The sequence below is a fragment of the Tursiops truncatus genome, chromosome 17, assembly GCF_011762595.2.
Source record: "Tursiops truncatus isolate mTurTru1 chromosome 17, mTurTru1.mat.Y, whole genome shotgun sequence".
In the NCBI taxonomy this organism is placed as follows: Eukaryota; Metazoa; Chordata; class Mammalia; order Artiodactyla; family Delphinidae; genus Tursiops; species Tursiops truncatus.
This window is the reverse complement of record NC_047050.1, coordinates 48,051,941-48,075,436: the sequence shown is the minus strand read 5'-3', so window position 1 is coordinate 48,075,436 and position 23,496 is coordinate 48,051,941. Positions and strand designations below refer to the sequence as shown.

Below are 23,496 nucleotides of genomic sequence, written 5' to 3'. Positions count from 1 at the left end.
ATATTATTAATATGCATTTGTCAGTGTCACAGGCAGTTACGGGCCTTACTGTCCATTATTGTATATGGGTAGGTGTTGGGAAATGTCTATACTTTCCAACATGTCTTCCATCAGACAATCCCTGACTGTGGGCATTCCAACTTTAGGGTTTCATTTGGATATGGTTACAGAAGCCCTGGGAAAAGAGTACTAAGACTCTACTGCTCAGTGAATACTTGAATAATGGGGAGGTGGGTGGGGACAAAGCTTCCAGGCTGATAAGCGGTACTTTGAAGTTATCTTTTGCAGACGTGCATTGCTTCAGAACACCAGAAGCCCAGAAGGAGGAGGAGAAACAAAGGAGGTAAGAGGAGAATGAAAAGAAAAGGGCCCACCACGTAGTTTTGCTTAGGGATGGCTCTGCTCATCCACCATATACCATTCCCATGCTGGTAGCAGGTCACTACAGAGTTGTGTATGTGTGTGTTCAAGAATACAGGGTATCTGGCTAAGTCACCATAGGACATCAATAGATTCACTCACCATCATGGCAAAAGTTGTCATTTCAGGGTATTTATCAATGTATTTTGAATTATAGAGTCATAAAATATATTCCAAATATATGAACTATGTTTTTTGGCCTGGATGTGGAGGAAGATTTTTAATATGTGCCTAGATTTTGATTTTTAATTACACAGGTGACTGCTTAAACATTCCCTTTAATATAGAAAATTAAAATGTTTATTTAAGTTGAAATTGATAAGTCTTTTTATAATTTTATAAACAGACTGAAAGATTTCTTTCTGAATATATCTTTTAAAGCAAAGCACGTGCAGTTTGGTCAGTACAGAGTTATCTGTCTTCAACTTATGTGTCTAATATGCAATGAAAGTAGGTGACGGAGCCACTATGAAGTTGGAGATAAAATGCCTTTAGACGTTACTCTAACAAGACTTGTGTGCTATTAGTATTCTCTCAGGGATCAATTTTAAAAGTTGTAACATAATAAAAAATGGTTGGACTATATTTCCCCACAGCTTTCATTTTATTATGTTGCATGAAATATGCCTTTATTGGCTATAGCATTACTGGAAGTAAAATATACGGGGTACTGAAAAATTCTGTCACTTTGTATTAGCTGTAAATTATCGACTAGGATAAACCCTAATTTCATTTGTCACATTCTGTTGCATTGCTGCTCTTCCTTGCTCCCATTCTGTCATTCTGGCAGGCCCGCGCTGCCCCAGGTATCACGGCATCGCCATCTGCACCCGACATCTGTCTCTCTATTGATCACACGGGTTTAGCACTTGATCAAACAGAGCACAACAGAATACATCTCTTTTTGCAATACTGCCAATGCCAACTGCTGCATGAAATCTACTACAAAAGCCTCCTTTACCTAGTTGAAAAACCGCATTTGTGTGGCTCTTCTTTGCTATAAACCTCAGCATTTCCCACCCCCCCCCCTTACATGGAGCAAGAGTTACATGAAAATAAATCTAGTTTTCATATATTTGAGAATTAATCAGGTTAAATGTGGCCAATGCCGCTGATGACAATGAGAGTCACCAGGAGAGTTATGGAAGATGTTGTATGCTTCTTAGGCCTACCTATATGAAAATCATGGTTCCTACTCTACTAGTCTGTTTGTGGGCGTCTGTCAGGATGCATGAAACCTTAGACTGGCCAACAGACTTTTTCACTTTTCATCCAGCTGCTTTGGTGCTGTGTAACAGGACCTTTAAAGCCACCCAAGCCACGAGACAAGTGTTTCACGTTGGCACATAGCGTTCAAGTGTTTCTGAACCTTCTAGTTTTCACCTCGTATAGGCAGCCCCTGTGAAGTCTATGAAGCAATTGCAGATTTTTGCTTAGCTACAGGAAAAAGCAGCATAATTTCTAAAGGGCCACAGGGCTTTTACCCATGTGACTCTCACTCACCTTAAGGTAGGGACACATGCACAGCCACGAAAACCAATGCCAAGATGTTGCAATAAAGCCAGCACAATGGAAAGATAAGGCTACAGGGACATATTCAAGGAGAGTAAAAGCCAGAACAGCAGCATTTTTAGTTCCCAGAAACACAACAGTAGGATTAGAGTACACAGTTATTTTTGTTCTCATATTTTCACACTTTCCGCAGTGAGACAAATTGTTTCCAGGGAGAATATCTTATACTCGCCATGTAAACAAATAAATAAAAATGCCCTTAAAATTTTAAGATAGATAGCCGTATCGTGTTTAAAACCTATTCAATATCTTACTAGCCAGACAGTGCATACCTTACTTATAGCCTTACAAATTACTTTGGGGGAAGGGGGTGAAGAAAAAGCCTTCAATATTAAAAATGATCAAGTTTTAAAATATTTTTTATTTTAACTGATTCATGGCAGTTATAAAATTAGCAGTATTAGTTACATCATAAGACAAGTGGATTCCAGCAATGTATTATTCATAAGATGTTTTGTAGCCAAATAACATTAGAGTATACAGTTGTACCAGCAACTTAATATTTTAGAGCTAATTGAAAGTGTTCTTCCTATAAAGATCAAGCCTCTTCTACCCAACACACTTCAGTCATTAAAATAACACTTTTTTTTTTTTTTTTTTTTTTGGTACGCGGGCCTCTCACTGTTGCGGCCTCTCCCATTGCGGAGCACAGGCTCCGGACGCGCAGGCTCAGCGGTCATGGCTCACGGGCCCAGCCGCTCCGCGGCATGTGGGATCTTCCCCTACCGGGGCACGAACCCGTGTCCCCTGCATCGGCAGGCGGACTCTCAACCACTGCGCCACCAGGGAAGCCCTAAAATAACACTTTTAATGCCTTGTCTCTAAATGATGCCTGACATTAATGCAAAGCTATATTTAAAGCACTCAGATGACCAGTTCTTTTGTAATGTATTCTATATGATCAGACATTGGGTCAGAGTTGGGCAGTGTGTATGAAGTAATATCAAGTGGAAGCTAATTAAACTATATTCGCTATAGAACTTTACAGAAAAAAGAGACCAATCATCATCAGAAGGTATTCTGAAAATGGCATTTCTAAAAGGCCTGCAGCATGCTTTAATCTCCTTGCACAAGCGTAAATTTTGACATAAAGGTTTTATTGTAAGCTCAAAACTTCAGTCAGAAAATAATTTTTTACTATGTCAATAAAGTCATTATGAAGTCTCTCAAATGCTTTTCTTGTTTTTACTTCCTAAACAAATCAAGTTTCATTTTCAAGACAATAATGTTATGTTTCAGTATTTTGCCACATTTTCATTTAACTAAATATCTTCCTGAAAACAGAGTTAGCCTTCCTTGTCTCTGCTGAGATTGCTGTTACAATTACTACACCACAGACACACACACACACACACACACACATTAAATTTCCCCTAACCATCACAAAATGCAGGAAAAGCAGACACACTGAAGGTCTGTATCTATGGCAGACTTGTTCGCCAACTGCAAAAATCCTCCTAACGATAGTTACTTAAATCTTCTATAGCCAGGGCCAATTTTGCAACAGTCATGTTTGGGCTTACAAATCATGCCTTAGTTGTGTTCTCTGTTATCACTCAGACACATCTGTGACAAAAAGGAAAAAAAAAATCACATGCTTTACCTCCATCGGTAGAAAAAATTGGTCGTTACCTCTTTTACAATTCAGATTTCTTACGTTCTTTTTGAAAAACTTAGATTCAATTGAGAACAGCAGGTCATAGAACAAGAAACTCAGGTACAATATTCATCTCTAGAGATCAAGGGCCCTAGACAAAGACTTTGGTACTGATGTCTTTTATTCAGAGAATTTTCATTGATGTGACTTAATCTCAAACTTTTCATCCCTGCATGTTATGACAGAGCTTCCAAGCCTGAACGTACTACTTCCTGCTGTCTAGAATAAAGCACACGTTTATGAAGGAATAATTCTACGTCTGACACTACATATTTTCAAGAGTGTGGACCTAAGAAATTCTTTATAAAGCCAGTGGAATACAGATTTATAGTTGAATATTTGATTTTAAATTAAATAATTCAACTTATCTTTTAATTTAAGCCCTCTCATCGAAAGAAATGAAGTAATCACATCTCTCATTGTTCATAATTGTAATATCCCCTGATTCCCATTCTAGTTTTTGGACTCAAAGGAAATTTTGTTGACTGTAAACTAACAATCCCCTATCTACCCCAGTGGAAAAAAAGTGAATTTCATTTGTACCTTATTCCTACAGTACTGATGGGAAATTCAACTTGACCATGATGGCTATATTTATTATTGTAATTAGTAACAGAGAAAAATATCAGGTGGTGAATATTTGCCTGTAATATTTAGCAAGCACAAATTAAAAATCTAAACATAAGTATTGTTAAAATATGTAATAACATACTAGAAATGCTAACACTGTTATAAGACCCATTCTGAGTATACACATGTGCTGAAACAGTACAATATCCAATGTTCATTTAAAGAATCGCACATTTAACTATTAGCAACTATTTGATATAAATAGGAATTAAAGTATTTTATTTTTGTTTCCACATTTAATGATATTTTTGTCCCCACTTTGTGGTAGAAAATATGCATTGTTACATTATTATATCATGTAGCAATGAACATATGGTTAACAAACAAGAAGACCGATTTGTTTTTTACCAAAGTGTTTTCAGACTTTAAGGCAGATTAATCAGATTGTCCAACATCATACTTTGGTTAAATGTACTTTAAAGTTACTGATTATTTAATGCATTTAGCCTCAATCATCGGCATTTTAGAAATTCAGGTGTCTTTTTCTTTCACATAAATTTGGTTTTCTCCCGTGGCAGTTCTTGCAAACGTAATTCAGACTTCCAGTAGTAATCCCAATTCCAAAAGGAATTAAGAGAGATTTATAGTAAAAATGAAGACTATTTCCAAGAACGGTTTCTATTATAACATTTCTGGTTGAGAGATGAGGCTTGTGTGAACTGTCTCAGGGTTCAGAGGAGCTGTCCACGGCTGGGCTCTGTGTATAAAGTTTCTGCTGTGGTTTCTACAGTTCCCCAACCTCCAAGTGTTAAAAGTCAGACGTCAGTGCCACAAAACCCATCATTAGAATTTAAACCACTGATCTCTGGAACCTAGGATTTAAATTCCCAGCATATCATTATGTAACACAACAAGTCACTTGGAAATTGCAGCTAATTCCAGGCATCCTACAGCCCTTCGTTTGGTTTGCTAATGAGGAGAGCCGAGCGAGGAGCCCGCCCCCTTTGGGTGACCCTCGCCTCTTAGGTTGGTCCTGCTCAGGTGTGTTGGAGATAGTTCCAACACCCTCAGAAACCAGATGCCTACAGAAAGCCCGATGTGCTTGTTTTATGCACTCAGAAACGGATTGAGCTCTGCTCCCTGGCCCCCCTCAACCTCCCAATTATATTGTGAGAAAATTCTGCTCCCGTGGTTTGAAAAACCTGTACAAACTGCTAGGCGTCCTAGTGAAATTCTAAAACTACAATTTGTAGTTTTAGATTTCCCTATGTCTTTAGGGGAAAAAAAAGATTTTCTACTTTCAAATGTCTATAAAGAAAGGCAGAAAAATATTTGGACAGTTATATAGAGAGTTTATGACTGCAACCATACGAGTTGAGAGGTAAGGGCTGGAAGCACATATGATGTTGCATGTTCTTGAAATCACTCCTAAAGTTCTTTTACAAACAAGGTGGTTAATTATTAAAACACAGCAAGTGTTGTTTGCTTATTCTATATAGTTATGTTAAATCATAAACTGAACACTGCAAAATGTTCTACATTGACAAGGAAGGAGAAAACATGTACACAGGCTTTAAAATATGCGTGTAGTCACCACAAACAACTGCTTCCTGTTTATGACAAAGGAGTAAATAATCCATTGATCTGGCAGCAGGGCACCTGCTTTGCAACCAGCTCCATATCAGTAGTCCCTGAACCCTCATTATTTTTCCTCAATTAAAGTTCATAGTCTGGGAAAGTCTGTGCTGAGCAGATGTACAACTGTTCTTGACGACAGAACACAGAAGAATCACAAATTTAGAAAACTACTGCCATTTCATAAACCCCAGAATCACACCATTTGTTGTGGGTAAGAAACATTACAAACAATATGTCTCTTTTATAGGCTGCTAAGCTGGCACGTTACAGAAAAGAATATTAAAGTTCAAAAATTGTCACATGAGCAGTACATTATGAATATAGTAATGCATTTTTTTATGATTCAAATAATGGTTACTGAAATGAAAAAAAAAAATCTTCGGCGGGTTATAGTGTAGAAATTGTGACTGAGAATTAGACAGAATTGGAAATAGGAGAAAACCCAAGCACAAAGTAATGATCTGCAGAGAACTACAAAATGTAATAACGCATGAATTGTAGAAATATGAACTCAACTAATGCTAGTTTTATTTTCATCTTTTGCATAATTCTGAAATCTATGAGCACTGATCATTAAGGCAAACCATTTAAATAAAAAATGCAGCAAGAATCCAGTTTCAAATATAACTAAGAGACACTCAGGTGAAGAACTTTTTTTTTTTTTTAAACAATCTACCTAAGGTCAAATAGCACAGTATCATCCATTTAAAAAGCTATATAAATACAGCTTCCACCGCTCATAAACCTCCTTTTGTGCTTAAGAAAATGAGGAAGAGAAGTAAGCAGTCAGGGAGACGTTCATTTCCATTTTATTTTTAAAATGTTATCTCCATAAGACATTGAAATACATATTTCGCAGTAAAGACGATGAAGTTCCTATACGACATTTTCTAGTCCTCCTTTCCCTCGGCATAATTCTGACTCCACAGTATGTGCTTTACAGACTGTAGCAGATTGTGAGTCCTGAGGTCGGAGTATATGCTTGAAGCATCAATGGCTACACCTGTCATTTTAGTTTTCCCAGGAAGAATGTGTCATTGTTTAATGCTGTAACATGCATTCGTTACAATCCGACTTCCAATTTTGCCACTGCCATGGAGGTGACGTTAACTACCCATTAACAGAAATACTTCAATAATATTTCAACTTCTAGTCTCTGTTATAATTATTTTTCTTTAATTATTTGAGACATACAATTTTTCCTATCCATGCAGACTCCTGCAATCCATTTTGGTTTTCCTGGGAAACCATACCACAGTTTGAAAAAGTGGAAATAAATCAGGTTTTACTTTGGAGCATTAATACAAATGTTTAATTCTGTATAATATGATTATTGGTAGGAAAATAGGTCCCTTCTTCACTTTTCCCTACTATTTACGCCTGATTAACATAGAGTATACCTTGCAGAAATTACCAAATCTGTTTGGAAAAATCTACCTTGTATTCACTTAAAAGCCTGCATGCTGAACTTATGATAATTCAGTTATTACAGAGCATGATGGGAACACGGTCTCCCCCCAGACAAAGGGTGGAGTTAAAATATCCTGGGTGGTCGAAGCTCTCTTTAGTAGCTTTGTTCCAGTGTAAGCCTATTTTTATGACAATCTTTTCTGTATATTTCCCCCAAAATGGATTTCTTACATTTACATGTAAAATGTCAGAGTTGTTTTTAAGATGCTTTTCACCAATTTCCCTGGTGGCAAAATTGGTTGTGGTCTGCTAATGTCACTCTTCTGAATCAATCAAACTATGAACAGTTACTCTTCTGAATCAAGCAAACTACAACATTACTCTTGTTCATTTCAGCCTTAAGAGAACACCTCAAAGTGTAATGACCAAAGATACGATGTCAAAATAGACACACATGGTATATGGAGTCAAATCCCTAATCTCTCAAGCACCCCAATAATATCGTGACTGAAATAACTTCCTAACACATAATACACATAACGTAGAAATATGCATTGTTTCTATAATTCCCTGATTTTATTACACCCATCTAATTTCACTGTCCTCAAATAATATTGATGTAAAGATCACAATTTTACATACTATTTATAAGACTGTATTTTTCAAATAATTAATTTAAAAAGGTAATTTCATTTCAGATAAAATATACACACAATGAACTAAAACCACAGTCCTGGAGGCAGCAGGGTTTGTTGCAGAGACAAGTACAGACTGCTGTGGGGACAGATCTCTGCTTGCAAACCCTTCTGGAATCTATTCATTCTTTGATGGGAGGTAAGTTATTCACATTCCTTGAGACTCAGTATCTGCATCTGTAGGATGCGGATAATTCATTCTACAGTGAGTTTTTTAAAGCTATCAGTAAAATAACATATAAAGTCTCATTACATAGTAGGTATTCAATAAATATTAGTCCCATTCTTTTCTCTGTGTTTTGCCCTTGACAAAGCATTAACAAGTACACATTTCTCGTTCTCGTTTTTGGCCATTGACACTCACTAATGTGGCCCAGGAGAAATCTTACAGACACTTCCCTCCATATTTTTCTCCCTAAATTGTTCATTAAGCTCAAATTCTCAATTCTTCTGAAACTGGCATCATTTTCAGCCTGATAAAGTACTAGAGATACTAGAATAGCATGTTCCTGGTTAGGTAAATTTCTCCCTTCCTCCCTCTGTCTTTCCCTCCTTTTTCCTTCCCCTAGCCTTTCTCTCCTCTACCATCCTTTCTCTCCCCTCTCTCCTGTTCTCCCTACGTCCCTCTCTCCCCCTCCTTCTTTCTCATTCTCTTTCATCTTAAACGATAAGATTTGCTTGTAATGACCCAGCAGTCATTTGGCACAGTGTACTGTCCTGGAAGAAGTAGCAGTCCTAGAGAGGAGAAAACCACAACCACGGCCAGGGTATAACATAAGAGCTTCTGCAAGGCAGGCGGGGTTTAGAACTTCTCAAAAGAAAAGAATCTAAGATGGACTGGAGCCCGCGAGGGAAGTAATGCAAGTTTCATAAAAACATTTTTCTCCTTTTCCTTTTAAATATCTGTTTGATAAAAGAGGATAATTTATTAGACTTAATGCTTAAAAACGTTTTCTCTGCTCTCGTGGCATGCCAGGGAGATGTTTTGTTTGTTTGTTTATCTCCCAACATTTTTTAAGTGCCTTAGAGACTAGTAATTTTAATTCCTACACATTACAAAGATAAATGCAGCCTACTTGGTCAGTTTTCTTTTTATATTTAAAATTTTTTTAGCAGACAAAAGCATTTTTAATGTATTCTTTCAAAACTCCCAAATACGTTCCTCCATTTCGCAATTCAGTTTTACTCTCCATAGCTTTATTTTGTTCCTTCTTAATATCACCAGTGAAACTAACTTATGAAGATGGGGCCAAAGGTTAACGTTTTGATAGAGAATACTACAGATGCCCCAGCAATGTCTCCAACAGTCTGGAAAAAGCCACTCTGTACAGCTAACTTCCACATTTTAGTTCACATCCATACTGTGACTCTCATTTTTCCAAAGGATTTAATGGCAAGAAAATATAGGTTCACTCCATTAAACACTGTTTCCCTAGATGGTGAAATTTTTGATATCTTTGAAAATTGAGTTAATTTTTGGATTTATTCCTAAAGGCAAAATTGGCAGCTATGTCAATACATCGTATTATATCAATTTGAGTGCAAAGTGACCATGTGACAATTAACGCAGAGAAAGTAGTGCTGTTAGTTTAGTACTTCAAACCATCAAGAATGTCAAGATGACATTAAAGAAGCAAAAATCTAAATCTTAAAAAAATTTTTTTTTGACTGCGCTGCGCAGTTTGCAGGATCTTAGTTCCCCCACCAAGGATCGAAACTGGGTCCGGGTAGTGAAAGCACTGAGTCCTAACCACTGGACCACCAGGGAATTCCCAAAAAACTAAATCATTTTTTCAGAGAGCTTTTAATTGAAAAATCCTATTTATTAATGTGAGCCAAACCACCCATTGCCAAACAACAAAAAAAGTAACCAATTATTTACCTTTCAAAAGACAGATTACACACAGCATTTTATTTTTGCTTAAAAAAAAGAAGTTTGTTACACTTCTTAGGGCTCTTAGTTTTAGATACACAGAATGCAAATACAGAAATGATTCAGTTATGCTTTGCTAGCACTTAACAAATCAAGATTGCACAATGAAGAACGTATTGAGGGCTTCCCTGGTGGCGCAGTGGTTGGGAGTCCGCCTGCCGATGCAGGGGACACGGGTTCATGCCCCAGTTCGGGAAGATCCCACATGCCGCGGAGCGGCTGGGCCCGTGAGCCATGGCCGCTGAGCCTGCGCGTCCGGAGCCTGTGCTCCGCAACGGGAGAGGCCACAACAGTGAGAGGCCCACGTACCACCAAGAAAAAAGGAATGTATTGACATTCTAAACCTTAGCCTAATATTTAATTAACAGATCCAATATGTATTCTCTTTTGGATTTAAAAAATATTGTATTTAGTCTATAGCCTTCCTCTAAAATGACCTAGATTTTAAAAAGCTGTTCATTGCCTATTTCTACAATAATTAGAAATAATTGTTAGAAAAAATGAAACTGATTAAGGATAAATAATATATATGAATTGTCCTAATAACTAAAGCCTTCTGTCCCTTCTGAGATTTTGTGGTCTCTACCTTAACAATTCAATAGATTCAGATTAAATAATAGGAGATAATTTTGGGAGGGTCTATATAAGATTAATGAGAGCAATGTTCAAGCACGAAGATAGTGGGCTACCACATTATGGCCAACAATGGAAAAAACACCACTTTCCTTCAGAAATATAAATGCGTACGTATCAAACTCTACATACGTCGAAGTAACCGAAGCAAGTTGACTGGCACTCAAACTTGCCAACTGCTGAAGGAGCTCAACTTCCAAATAGTAAGCCTACCATATATGTGTGAAAACATGAATTGGTTCCACTCTGAAAATTCCATTGGCTACTATGTAGCACTAATGCTTCTTGTGAGAGGTTTAAGGATTTTTTTCAGAATCACCTCCTTTTCACCACTGTTAGCACACTAGTATATTTAACAGAGACATTTACATGCTTTGCATTTTAAGTGCCTCGGAAATCCGAGCACAGAGCCTGCACATTTCTGCTGCACCATCAGATGTAATGAGTTATGGTACTATCGGCATGTTGATAAGCTATAGCCCAAAGAAGAACAAGAAGGAAGTATAAAAAATATGGCCAGAGGACGGGATAAAATTATCAGCTAGTGTGTTTTCCTGTTTGGTTTTAATCTACATTTAATTAAATTCTTATCTTCTGTGTACTTATGGTCGCATTTGAATGGCGAGACTGCATTCATTATGAATGGTAAAACTTAACTCAGAGAACATTACATGTGGCTTCTTTAAAAAGGAGAAGAAGAAAAATGCTGCCTTTATTCTTTACACTCAGGTCTTACAAAAAGGGAACAAACTGTCTCTTTGGTCAAGTGCAGTAGCACTTAACCTTTGGGTTAACTGATTTGGAAAGTTGGACTTAAATCAATTTTTAATGCTATTTTTTATTTTTACTATTTGGAAATGTTATCAAATTCTGAGCCTGAACAGAGCTGGCAGGGGAAGCAGTGAAGTGCATTAAGGAAATGCCTTCTTCATTCTTAAAAATAGAGATGATAACAGGAAGTTTTTATTAGTGCTGCAAAATGTGTGCATTAGTCTGCATCCTTAATTATTAAAACCATTACATTTCCTTGTCTTTATATGCTGAAATAAGAAAAAAATGCCTTAATTGCTATTTAAAGTTCGTTTTTTCTGTGTCACAGACCCTTTGAGTTCATTCAAGCATCCATATATTTCAGAGAAAAATAACAAAATGTTTTGAACATAGCATTCGTTTACACACCTACTAGTTTCATAACATTTTTAGTTCTATTCCAGGAATGTCAGGGCACGTTGAGAATATCCTTAAGGCAATGTTTGGCACCTGCAATAACAAGCATGATTTCCTGCGTCAACTTAAAGACTGTGTCATCTTTAATAAAGGGAAATAGAGGCAACCGTTTCTGATTTAGGTTTTGATGTTTACTGCTGAAGAAGCGAGGTTTGAGATCAGATTTGCTATCCCAACTGATCAAAATTCACCAAAAAACAAGAACAAAAAACCCTCCGTAGTTACTATATACACTATGCACGCACACACACACACACACACGTATACATATATATGTATACATATGTTGAGAGAATACAGATTATTGTGTCATATATTTTTATGACCTTTCTTTTTTTGTTATGGTGGTACGCGGGCCTCTCACTGTTGTGGCCTATCCTGTTGCGGAGCACAGGCTCCAGACGCGCAGGCACAGTGGCCATGGCTCACGGGCCTAGCTGCTCCGCGGCATGTGGGATCTTCCCGGACCGGGGCACGAACCCGTGTCCCCTGCATCGGCAGGTGGACTCTTAACCGCTGCACCACCAGGGAAGCCCTATGGCCTTTCTTAAAAGCAATAATGTATGACTAGTACCTGTATGCCAGTAAAACAAGCACATTTCAAATGAGCATTTGTTATTACTTTGTTATTTTATGCAATGGGGAATACTAACCAGGAAAGGTTTAACATTCCAACTGAATGCTCAAATGTAAACAGTTAGAATTAAATAATGGTAGTTACCAATGACATATTTTCCCCAATTATCCCTAGCATAAATACATTGGGAATGACTCCACTTTGTTTTGAAAGGAGCTGTAAATGTCCCGACAATTGGGTCAAAAAGTTTTTATCTGCCACACTGGGGACTCCATAACTTTGATATGTAATGGGATGAAAAGACCTTCTATTAAGCCACTAACCAGTCATTTACCCAGAGACTCCAAAGGGGAGAAAAGATATTTTCGGTATACATCCCTTACACTTAAAAGGTTTCTTTTTACAATAAGCATTTTTATTTGGTTGGGCATTTATGTAATTCAGCAGATGAAAATGTCATTCTCTTGGACTTAAGTGAACATTAAAATCACACTGGGATGAATTAAAAAACTGGTGATAACAAAGTTAAGCCTTTTGTCAGAAATTATTCTTAATGCTCAGAAGCTAAGCAAGCTAAAATATTCCTAACAGATGACAAATCCTGGGTCATAAAACATATCCTACACTGAAAGTACAGCTCTCTGAAGTCGTAGCTTGATAACTATGGTTTACTACAAAATATAATACATGTAAGGTAAAACATTGGTAACTTGATTTGCTTAATTACATATTTTTTTTCAAAAATACCTTTACATGTGTTCTTCTATTAAGTTCAGTTACAGTATCTGTTTTCGTTGTTGTTTTTTATTTCAGTAAACACCGCTATTAGATGGTGTCTGTCCATGCACATATACTAACAAGACGTTCTGTGTGATGCCTTTATCTGAAGAATCTGAAATGTTTAAGATAATTTAATTCAATACACATTTATTGAGCAATAGTATATTGACCGAATTTACAACTGTCTAGCCAATAGCCACTCCATGAGGTAGCAGGTAGACAATACAGTCTCTGTATAGCAGTATAATGTAGTAGGCCAATACCGTAATACAGGTCGTTAAGGGTTATACAGTGTAAGGACACATTAAAAACTAAGGGAGCTGAGATGGAGAAGATGTGATGTTCAACTCAGCTATGAAAAGAAGAGCTTGAGCTTGCAAGTGGACAGTCTGTGGATGCCTAAGGACTAACATACAACTCTTATTGTTCCCTCAATATCATTGAGAGAATTGGGGTTGACCAAGCCAAGAATTACCAGAGAAGAGGAATAAAAGATTACTACATGAAGTTGTGAGATAACCAGGATGCAATTGTTTGTGTATAATGATATGACCCTGGCTGCCTACAAGTCATTTCTCGGTCCCTATTCCAGCTGCACTGGTCTTCTTCAAAAATGTCAAATGTACCATTCACTGACTGCCACAGGTCATTTGCACATTCTGTTCCCTCCTGCTAGAAAACTTCACCCTATTCCTATCTGACTAATTCATGCTTCAAATTCTGCTCACGCAAGTATCACTTCTTCAAGAAAGTTTTCTTTGTGCCGCCCCCGCCGAAATACACAGAAACTCACACACAGTTTTGGTGTGTTTAGTTACATGACATCAAAGTGTTCTTTTCTATGATGGACTCAGTTTGTGATTATACATTTGTTAGTATCTGTCTTTCTGACTACACAGTAACCTCCATGAGAATAGGGACTTAGCTATTTTGGATCTGCATTCCATCCTCAATGTCTAGTTGAAGTGCAACACCAACGTGTTGAATGGATATAAGACTATAGGTATGAGACCACCTGGCCATTCAAAGCTAGAGGTGGGACCATGGTTCTGAGTACTGGGAGCATGGTGGACTGTGGGAAGGAGTACTGCCTGTCTGAAATCTGTGGATATGCTCAAGCATACTTTATGCGCCATGCCTAAACTGTTTAAAAGTAGTAGGGAGCTATAAAAAGAACCTGATAAAGAGCTGGAGAGGGAGGACATCAGTGTTCCTGCATGTGCTCCCATTCTAGCTCTGTAGGCAAGACAGAAAGGAAAGTGAGGTAGGTATCGGAACATCATTTTCACAGTTTGTCTATTAGCATTTCTACAACAAAATTTATGAGGCTTTAAGGTTTGGGGTTCACTTGATTTGATTTAAAATGATCTTCTGGGCTTCCCTGGTGGCGCAGTGGTTCAGAGTCCGCCTACCGATGCAGGGGACGCGGGTTCGTGCCCCGGTCTGGGAAGATCCCACTTGCCGCGGAGCGGCTGGGCCCGTGAGCCATGGCCGCTGAGCCTGCGTGTCCGGAGCCTGTGCCCCACAATGGGAGGGGCCACAACAGTGAGAGGCCTGCATACCGCAAAAAAAAAAAAAAGATCTTCTATGTTGAAGGATGAAAATGTCCATCTGCCCTTCCAGTAATAATTCAGATATTTATTATTGTTATTTTTCATAGCTGCCTTTCAGGAAAAAAATGCACTTTGAACTAAACAGGGAAGGATTTTTTAAAAAACTATGACCATATGAAGCTTGGGCTGATGGAAGAAAATGTGTTCTTGTGGACTGTGTGCATTAAACATACATTCTTGAAAGACAGCAGTATAATATGTGCATTCTCATTTTATGGTAGATGCAAAAGCAGCTTAAAGGAAGAGCATTTGTTGTGAGCCTCTGCTCCAGGACATGAGTTACTATGTAAAGCACTGGAATTGAAGACTCATAGGCACACAGGGCCTGTTTCATTAAGGAGTAGTTCACTGTCTGGGCAAAGGGAGTAAGAGGACCCTAGAGATCTGACTGCTTCAGATAAGACTGCCCCTCCCCGCTCCTATATCACCCTTAAGGGAGCGGAGAGACCAGGACCCTGCATGCTCCTGGCCAGCCCCACACTAGTCTCACCGACACTCATAGCCTCATCGTCATTCTCCAAGTCCTGATACGATCAGAACTAATCCTGTATGATGACGGATGTTAACTAGACTTACTGTGGTGATCATTTCACAATACACACAAATATCGAATCATGATGTTGTACACCTGAAACTAAAATAATTCTATATGTCAATTATATCTCAATAAAAAAAAGAATAGATAAAAATAGCTCATCATACTGTCACCTTTATGTCTGCTTTTATCAGTCATTCCTAGAAGCCCAGGCCTTCCATGACCCTCTCCCCACAATATAAGCGCCTATACAGCCTGACTGACATCTCCTCTCTCATACTTTGCCAGCTCTCAAAAACGCTTCCCCTGGTACTCAAGGGAAATTACTGGCAAAATCTGCAATAGTCGCAACCTCTTCTATGAACGTTCACTCTGCCTCCCTGCTCTTTCCCTCTAGAGTGGGAGCTGATTTCACTCCCATGAACCGTATATCACTTGAGCTGAAGGTAGAAGAGTTGTCCTTACTCCTCATGGCAGATTATTCTCCTTCCCTATTCTAAAAACCTGTACTGAATCTCATATTATCTTCCTATCACTGCTTGCCACAGTCATGTAGAGACTTCCGGGTCATTTGTCATCATTTCTTGAAAACTCAGCTCCTGGATCTTCTCATGTACTGCTCCTGATTTAATCCTTGGACTTTAATTGCAAAGTCCACAATATCCAATCATATGAACCCTCAGTTCTTTGACTTCCTCTCATCCAATGAACTTGCTCTCTACCCATCTCCAACTACTCACTCTCTAGGTCTTTTCATTGCCAATCATTTTTACTCCCCTCCCCCCTGCCCCGCATAATTTCACATCCGAGATCCCATTCTCAAACCATAGCTTCCATCATTCTAATTTACTCTTTCTAGAACTTTCATTCCAACATTAACTTCACTAGACCCTAATATCCAATACTGTCACCTTTTCCCCATTGTCCTTCCTCTCCTCATGTCCATACTCCTCTGCTTACTCAGCTTAGACACTGTGTCCTTCATCGTAAGCCCTTCCTTGCAAATATCCTCTGCGCCCTCACTCCCTCTTGCCTCATTGACTTCGTCTGGCAAAATCCCAACCTTGTTCAATCCAACTTCCTACCTACACTGCCTTTATACCCAGCAGTAGCTGAAGAAAAACACACAACAATCCTAATGGTCTCATTTTCAATTCATGATCAATAATATTATGTGGGTTGGTAGTGTTACCCAGCAATCCCACTATCAATACATTTCCCTAGCCCATTCATTCTCCAACACACCTCCCTCATCCATTCTCTCTCAACTTTGCTTCCTTATTAAATAAGAAAATTGTAGCCATCAGAAGAGAACTTTGTTGCCTCCTTCATACGCACCTCCAACTATATGCACCATATACTCTGCTCTCATGACAATTATTATGGATGTGCTGACAGTGCCCTTATTTAAGGCCACCCTCCACTTTGGTGTTAGGTGCTCCCCTTCTTCCTGCAAGCATCAATTTTTCAGTCTGAACTAGATCATTCCCATCAGAATGAACATACCACAATTTCTTGTAAACAATAACAACAAAAAAATAAAAACCCTTCAGCTCTTATTTATCTGCTCCCATTTAAAGCAAAACACCCTGAAGTAGTTACCTTCACTTGCTATCTCCCAATTGGACTGTCCGTTAGGTGCGCATCTCCACATCTATAAGGAAACTGATCTTGTCACTATCACCAAAGACATTGCTCAATCCCGTTTCTTGGATCTTGTCCTACTTGAATTTCAGAAAAACTGAACACGGTTTCTCCTCGAAACCTTTTCTTCCCTTGGCTTCCACTCAGCACATTCTCCTGGTATTCTTCCCATCTCACTGGCTACTGCTCCTCAGTTTTCCTTTGCTGGGCCCTCTGGCTTCATTTGCTACATTCTCCTCCTCCTTCATTTTGTCCAGGCACTCTGGGTTGCCCTGCTGTTCACACATGACAATGTGTTTGCCTCTACCCTGGATATTCCTGCCTAAGACAGCTTCATGGTTAGCCCCTTCATCCCTTTTAGACGTTCCCAAATGCCCCCTTCTCAGTATGGTCTTCCCTCACTAGTTTTTTTTTTTTTTTTTTTGTGCGGTACGCGGGCCTCTCACTGTTGTGGCCTCTCCCGCTGCAGAGCACAGACTCCGGACGCGCAGGCTCAGCGGCCATGGCTCACAGGTGTCCCCTGCATCGGCAGGCGGACTCTCAACCACTGCGCCACCAGGGAAGCCCCCTCACTACCTTATTTTAAATTTCAACCCCCCCTCTGTGTTTTATTTGTCTCTCTGACTTATTTTTATCTTTAACACTTTTAACCATTTAACAAAGTATACATTTTGTGCATTTATTTGTTTATCATCTTCTTCCTCTGTTGGAATATAAGATCCTAAGGGAAGAAGCTCACTGCTGAATTTGTGCCTAGGACAATACCTGTCACACACACAATACGCACGCAGTAACTATTTATTGAGTAAATAAAATAGACTACTATTTTAACTTTTTACTATATTTTTATGTTCTATATGGAAATTGCTTTCTATCTTCCATGACTCTGAAATAATTATATTTATATATTAGTGTGCTGGACTTCCCTGGTATTATAATGTTATAGAATTGCACACCCATAATTAAAGCTAATTTTATTATTTTTACAATGTTATTTGGCTTTAGGGTGTATTTCTATGCTATGAAAGTTATTTACCATTATCTTTTTATTGCTTTATTCTTCGCATTGGGTTAGAATAAGCACTACTATGTTGGCATCAGACAACAGCTCTCACATTTATATTGACCAATTCTTTTTGTACCCCTCTTCTCATTTCCTCTCTGTTTTAAGCTTTGCAGGAGATAAGAGAGGATGATAAAAGTGTGTTTGTGAAATATTTTGTTTCTGATAGAACAGACCTATGTGAGGCAAATGGATTTAAATGCTGCGTAATAGTTGACATTTCTGAACCCTGCTTTGACTGTCTGTGAAGCATGTAATGAAATTAAGAAGAGCATAAAGATAGGATTTGGGTGGATTTCCTTGTTTTCAGGATCAATTATTTCGACCTAAGTCCATTAGCCAGACTGCCCCAGTATTAAGGAGCATTTTTCACTAATTTTAAGCCAAATACAATAATTTCTGGGGTTAGGGGAGGATACAGGGGAAAGAAAAGGGGGTTATAAGGAAGCCAACTTGTAGAGAGAAACACAAAATACAACCCTCTCCGAAACAGACCTGAAAGCATGAAATCTACTATTTGTAGTGGCAGTGCTTTCCTTACAATTGTTGACTTTTTTTGCACCAACCTCTAACCCGCCATTTCTGAAACATTCCTAAGAAGACTTGAAAGAAGCTGTTAAAAGCGTATCTGCCCAGAAGCCTTGGAAAAACTATAGCTGCAAAGTGTCTTTACTGTTTATATAAGAGCAATCAAAGGTATCAACAAGCAAGACAGCCGAAGCTGTTCTCTCAGGAAAAAAAAGCAAAATTTATCCAAACTGAATATTTCTATGAAATGGGCTACAGGGAATTCTGCAGCCAAGTATGCATCCCCCATATGCTTGTGTATTCCTCCCTATAAACATGAATATTCATAAATACAATCCCAGTAGATGGGAACAACCTAAGCAAATTACTGAACATTAGGAACAGCAGAAAAACCTTTAATGCGATTCAAGTATTCACACAGACCTGGACAATTTGCACCAAATGACTGGGCCAAAAGATGACAACTACATTGCCTGTACTTGTTATAATCTGTGACTGAGTTGTTTGATCTGTATTAGTTACCACGTTAAAGGTCAAAAGTTGTTACTTGACCATCTTTAATGCTACCCTTGCTATAAAACCTAGAGTATTTCCCCTTAAACTGAGGGCACAGAACAGAGAATCGTTTGAAGCATGCATTGTTTTAGAAAAGTGTTCTCAGAGGTTATTTATTGAGGCAGCCATTCTACTCCTTAAGGATCTGACACTTAAATATTTTATTTCTTTAGTGGGATTTATTTTTTTTGATGTTCACTTCTTAATTTTGTCAGTGTTCCTGCTGCCAACAAACACTTCATTTTCTAATTCAATGTGAGCTGGGAAACCAACTAACCGGACTGTATAGGTTGTATCTAAATTAAGAGTTCATAAGTTCTCAGTGAAGATCTGACAGACTCTTATAATGATAAAGTATGAGACAAAATATAAGACATTTGTGGTATCTAACTAAAGTTTTGTTTGTTTAAAGCAAAATCTATATTTGCATATATTGAAATGTATACCTATATTTAAACTTAGGTGCCTTTTGTTTGTTTTCTCATTTTTCTAGGTTGTTGGCTGTGTTCTGGAACATAGCAAAAATATACAGAAGATATATGTCTACGTTAAATATTATTGTAATATTTGCTCACAAGATAGGACCCTCTACAACAAAAGATTAGCATTTAAAAGTTATGTGGATGGGGGTGCTTTCTGACTCCCTGTGGAGGAGGTCCTGTGGTCCCCATCTGGTTTATCCTACACAAGCTGCTTCTATGCCAGGTCACCCAAGTTTGACCCTAACAAGATCAAAGTCATACACTTGAGGTGTTTCAGTGGGGAAACAGTGTCACAGGTACCCTGGCTCTCACAGCCATTTGCCTGGATGTCTCCAAAAGAGATTGGTGATGACATGGCTAAGACAACTGGTGACTTGAAAAGTCAGGATTACAGTGAAAATGACCATTCTGAACAGGCAGGCCCAGATTGAGGTGGTACCTTCTGCCTCTCTCTGAACATCAAAACCCTCAAGAACTACCCAGAAATGGAAAGAAGCAGAAAAACTATAAGCACAATGGAAATAGCACTTTTGATGAGATTGCCAATATTGCCTGACAGATACAGCACCAACCTTTGGCCAGAGAACTCTCTGGAATCATTAAAGAGATCCTGGAGGCTGCCTAGTTTGTGGGCTACAATGCTGATGGCTGCCACCCATATGACATCACCAATGACATTGGCAGTGGGACAGCAGAACACCCAGATAATTAAGAACTACAGAGGAAAACATTTTGATAAAGGATTATTTGACAACCAAAAAAGAAAAAAAAAAAATAGTTATACGGAAGTCACATCATCTCTTCATGAAATAGAAAGATAATTTGATAGGGAATCTTCTCAGATTTACGCTCAGTATGGTCATGCATACAAATTACCTGTCTATCAAGTCTGAGATTGTGAACTGAAATTGTGAAGAAGGCCACAGACAAACTTCAACAGGTCCATGAGCACCTTAACATTATATGCAGTTTCACATGTGTATATGCACACATTTTATCTGAATGAATTAAAAATTTTGTAAGAAAAAACTTTGAAATACTTAATGACCAAATGCAGACTATTAATAAATTGATGAAATAATAGTGGTTATATTAGTTTATTGTTCAATGTGAAGAGTGACTGATATTTTATCTGGTGTTAACTAAAATAGAGATATTGCTTATAGAACAAACGTCTGGAAGGACTTGCATTGTATTCGTAGAAGAAATAGTCCTTGTGTACAGAAGCAGAATTCAAATGTTTAGGTAGTGAAGAAGTTACCTAATAAGTTACAATATTCTTGTGTAATATGATGCTTCCGTGTAGAGCCAATCATTGGTAAACCCAATAAATAATCCAAGCATCAATAAATCCTCAAGTGTTTATTAATTTCTTACTCTGCTTCTAGGGGGTCTGTGCAGTGGTGATAATATGACTCATGGGTTTGTCTGAACAATTATCAATATGCTTGGCGCTTTATTCTGCAGTGTGGAAGAAATGAAAGAAATTAATAAATGCCAACTGCTTGTCCTGTGTACTAACTATTGAAAAAAATCTTTATTTTTATCTGCTTACTTTTCAGAGGATGCCAAACTGGTTCCTTATGAATGTGATATCCATTGGGGCTAGTGTTAATACAGTAAATTAAACTATCTTGAAGCACACCGGAGGCTCAAGGTCAAAGCCAATTCATACTGAGATGAATATTAACTTGGCAAATGTTTCCAAATGTCTGAACTTCTGTAAACTAGAAGTTTACAGATGTATCTTTTATTTGAGTTCATGTGCCTTCTATGTTCTCTACACTTAGGGGTTCCAATTTTAGCCTATAAGTATACTGGCATCTGCAATGTGATTTTATTTCTACTTTAGCTCATTAGAATTTTAACCATCATGGCATATTAAAATTTCACTAGGTTAGAGAAAAAATATTAATGCTTTAACATAGGTAGATGTTTATACATTAATACTTAAAGTATCTCTTAATAAAAAAGTAAACTAAAGTGACATATCATCTTTAACTTGTTATCAATAACATTACTTTTGTCCGCAAGTTGGGATAATCACCTTTCTAGATGTTTACAAGATAAAGGAGGTATTAGCTTACTTTCCTTGAAGGTCCTCATGAGAAGGGTTAACATGGCTTGCTCCGTGTTACTGGTCTAATTACTGGACAGACACATCCAAGGAAGTACAATGTGGAGTCATATATAAAACAGCAAAAATGTTTGCTTCCTTCCTGCCAACACAGCTTAAAACTCACATTTCCACCCATAATGAAGTTGGAATGGCTTAAAAATGACTCAAATTGTATGTTTAAGATGAAATGATCACTGAATTTTTGGTGGTATTTCTTTACATTTTATTTTTAGGATTTTAAACCACTTTATTGAGGTATGATTGACATACAAAAAACTACATATTTAATGTATACAACTTGATGAATTTGAAGATAAAGATACATCTTACATATTATTCTGAAAACTTGACCATGTCTATTTTTAAAACCCCTTTCTACAATATTGTCTGTTAATTAAAAATCTTAAAAAAAAACCCCAGTATCTTATATACACATGGAGTCTCCTAATCTGTCCTAAATAGAGGCTTTAAAATTGTTTTATATTGGGAAGGAAGCTACTCGTAAAATAAAATGGTAAAAACGGAGTTGTTTTTGTAAATAGAGCAAATCAGGTTAATTTTTTTAATTAAAAAATGAAAAAGACAAAGCAAAGAACTTCACCAACTTTAAACTTTGTAACAATGTATCCAATATTTTTTTCCTCTGTAGTGGATTAGTTGTCTACAAGCAACAGTTATCATTTCTTTCTTAAAGGGCGCATATTCATGTTTTTATCAAAAACTGCTAGCAAATCACAAATTCTCTATTCACTTTTTTCAGTCAGCAACAAATCCTGAAAGGATATTTTCCAAATATATAAATGTGTAAGCCTCATGCTAAGGGGACATGCTAAGTTATATTTATTGAATATGTAACAAAATATTCACAGAAATCCTAAAAGAGAACTATAAAAGAGGCCCCTTGCAGACCTCATCTGGAGTGAGGAGAGTAGAATGATTTCCAAAACTGAAATAGGAGAAGGGTTAACATGTGTTGCCGGCTGAGTAGTGTGGCTGAATGAAACCCTTAAGCCATGGTATTTTGCAAGTTCAAAGACACTGATGAAACTGTTAAGAAACAACCTCTTGTAACTTTAAAAATCTCTGATTTATCAAACATGGAGAATCACAGGATAGGAGCCAAATGAGCCATCCTGGATACATCTGCCCTCAAGTCAGTGCAGAGTGTAACGTCTACGCAGTTAGGGATTGCAGTTTTAGTGAAGCCTGCAAAATGGAGGAATTGCCCATATCCTGTGTACTCACTGTCATCTGAATATTTCTCTGCAGACAGCATTGCTGTACGCTTTCTCTACAACTCAACTTGCTCTAAGAGAAACATAACATGTTTGGCATTTCTTTGAATATTTTGGAATTTCCTGGTAATGTAAACATTTAGAAAAATGTTCATATATAGTATTCTTTGCTTATAAACAGACACATAAAACTACTCGTAAATATGGCTTCATTTTACAGTGACATAAAATGGCTCAGAGGCAAGGCTATTTCTGGAGTAGGTAGGGATCTGAGTTGTTGCTAGCAGGTTCTAGATAAAACACATCGTAACTATTTTTTTTGCATTTACTCAGGTGAAATAATTTTAAAGAGACATTAAGCATAACTCCATGGAAGCAAAAATGTCCTCTGACGTGGAGCAGTGGAGCCTAAAGAGGGTATATGAGAAGAGTGCTGTTGGAAAATGTCTGTGCCTTGTGGGCTCGTGGGGTAGATATTCTTCTTAACACTGCCTCTCAGTGCCACCTTCTTTTGCTACTCCAGATGTCCTGTGACTGTGGTACTTCCCCCATTGTTGCAAAATGTTCCTGAATTTTCTAAACTCTCAGGACAACAAAGCTCATGCATATT

The 23,496-nt window shown here is 37.8% G+C and overlaps 1 protein-coding gene and 1 pseudogene across 4 annotated transcripts in view; one reads left to right on the top strand and one right to left on the bottom strand.

Annotated features, from left to right (window-relative positions):
* Positions 1 to 20,244, top strand: part of LOC101322152 (large ribosomal subunit protein uL11 pseudogene) — a 33,626-nt pseudogene extending 13,382 nt beyond the window's left edge.
* ZFPM2 (zinc finger protein, FOG family member 2) overlaps positions 1 to 23,496 on the bottom strand; it is a 465,367-nt gene that overhangs the window by 42,177 nt on the left and 399,694 nt on the right. The gene's annotated exons all lie outside the window — the stretch shown is intronic.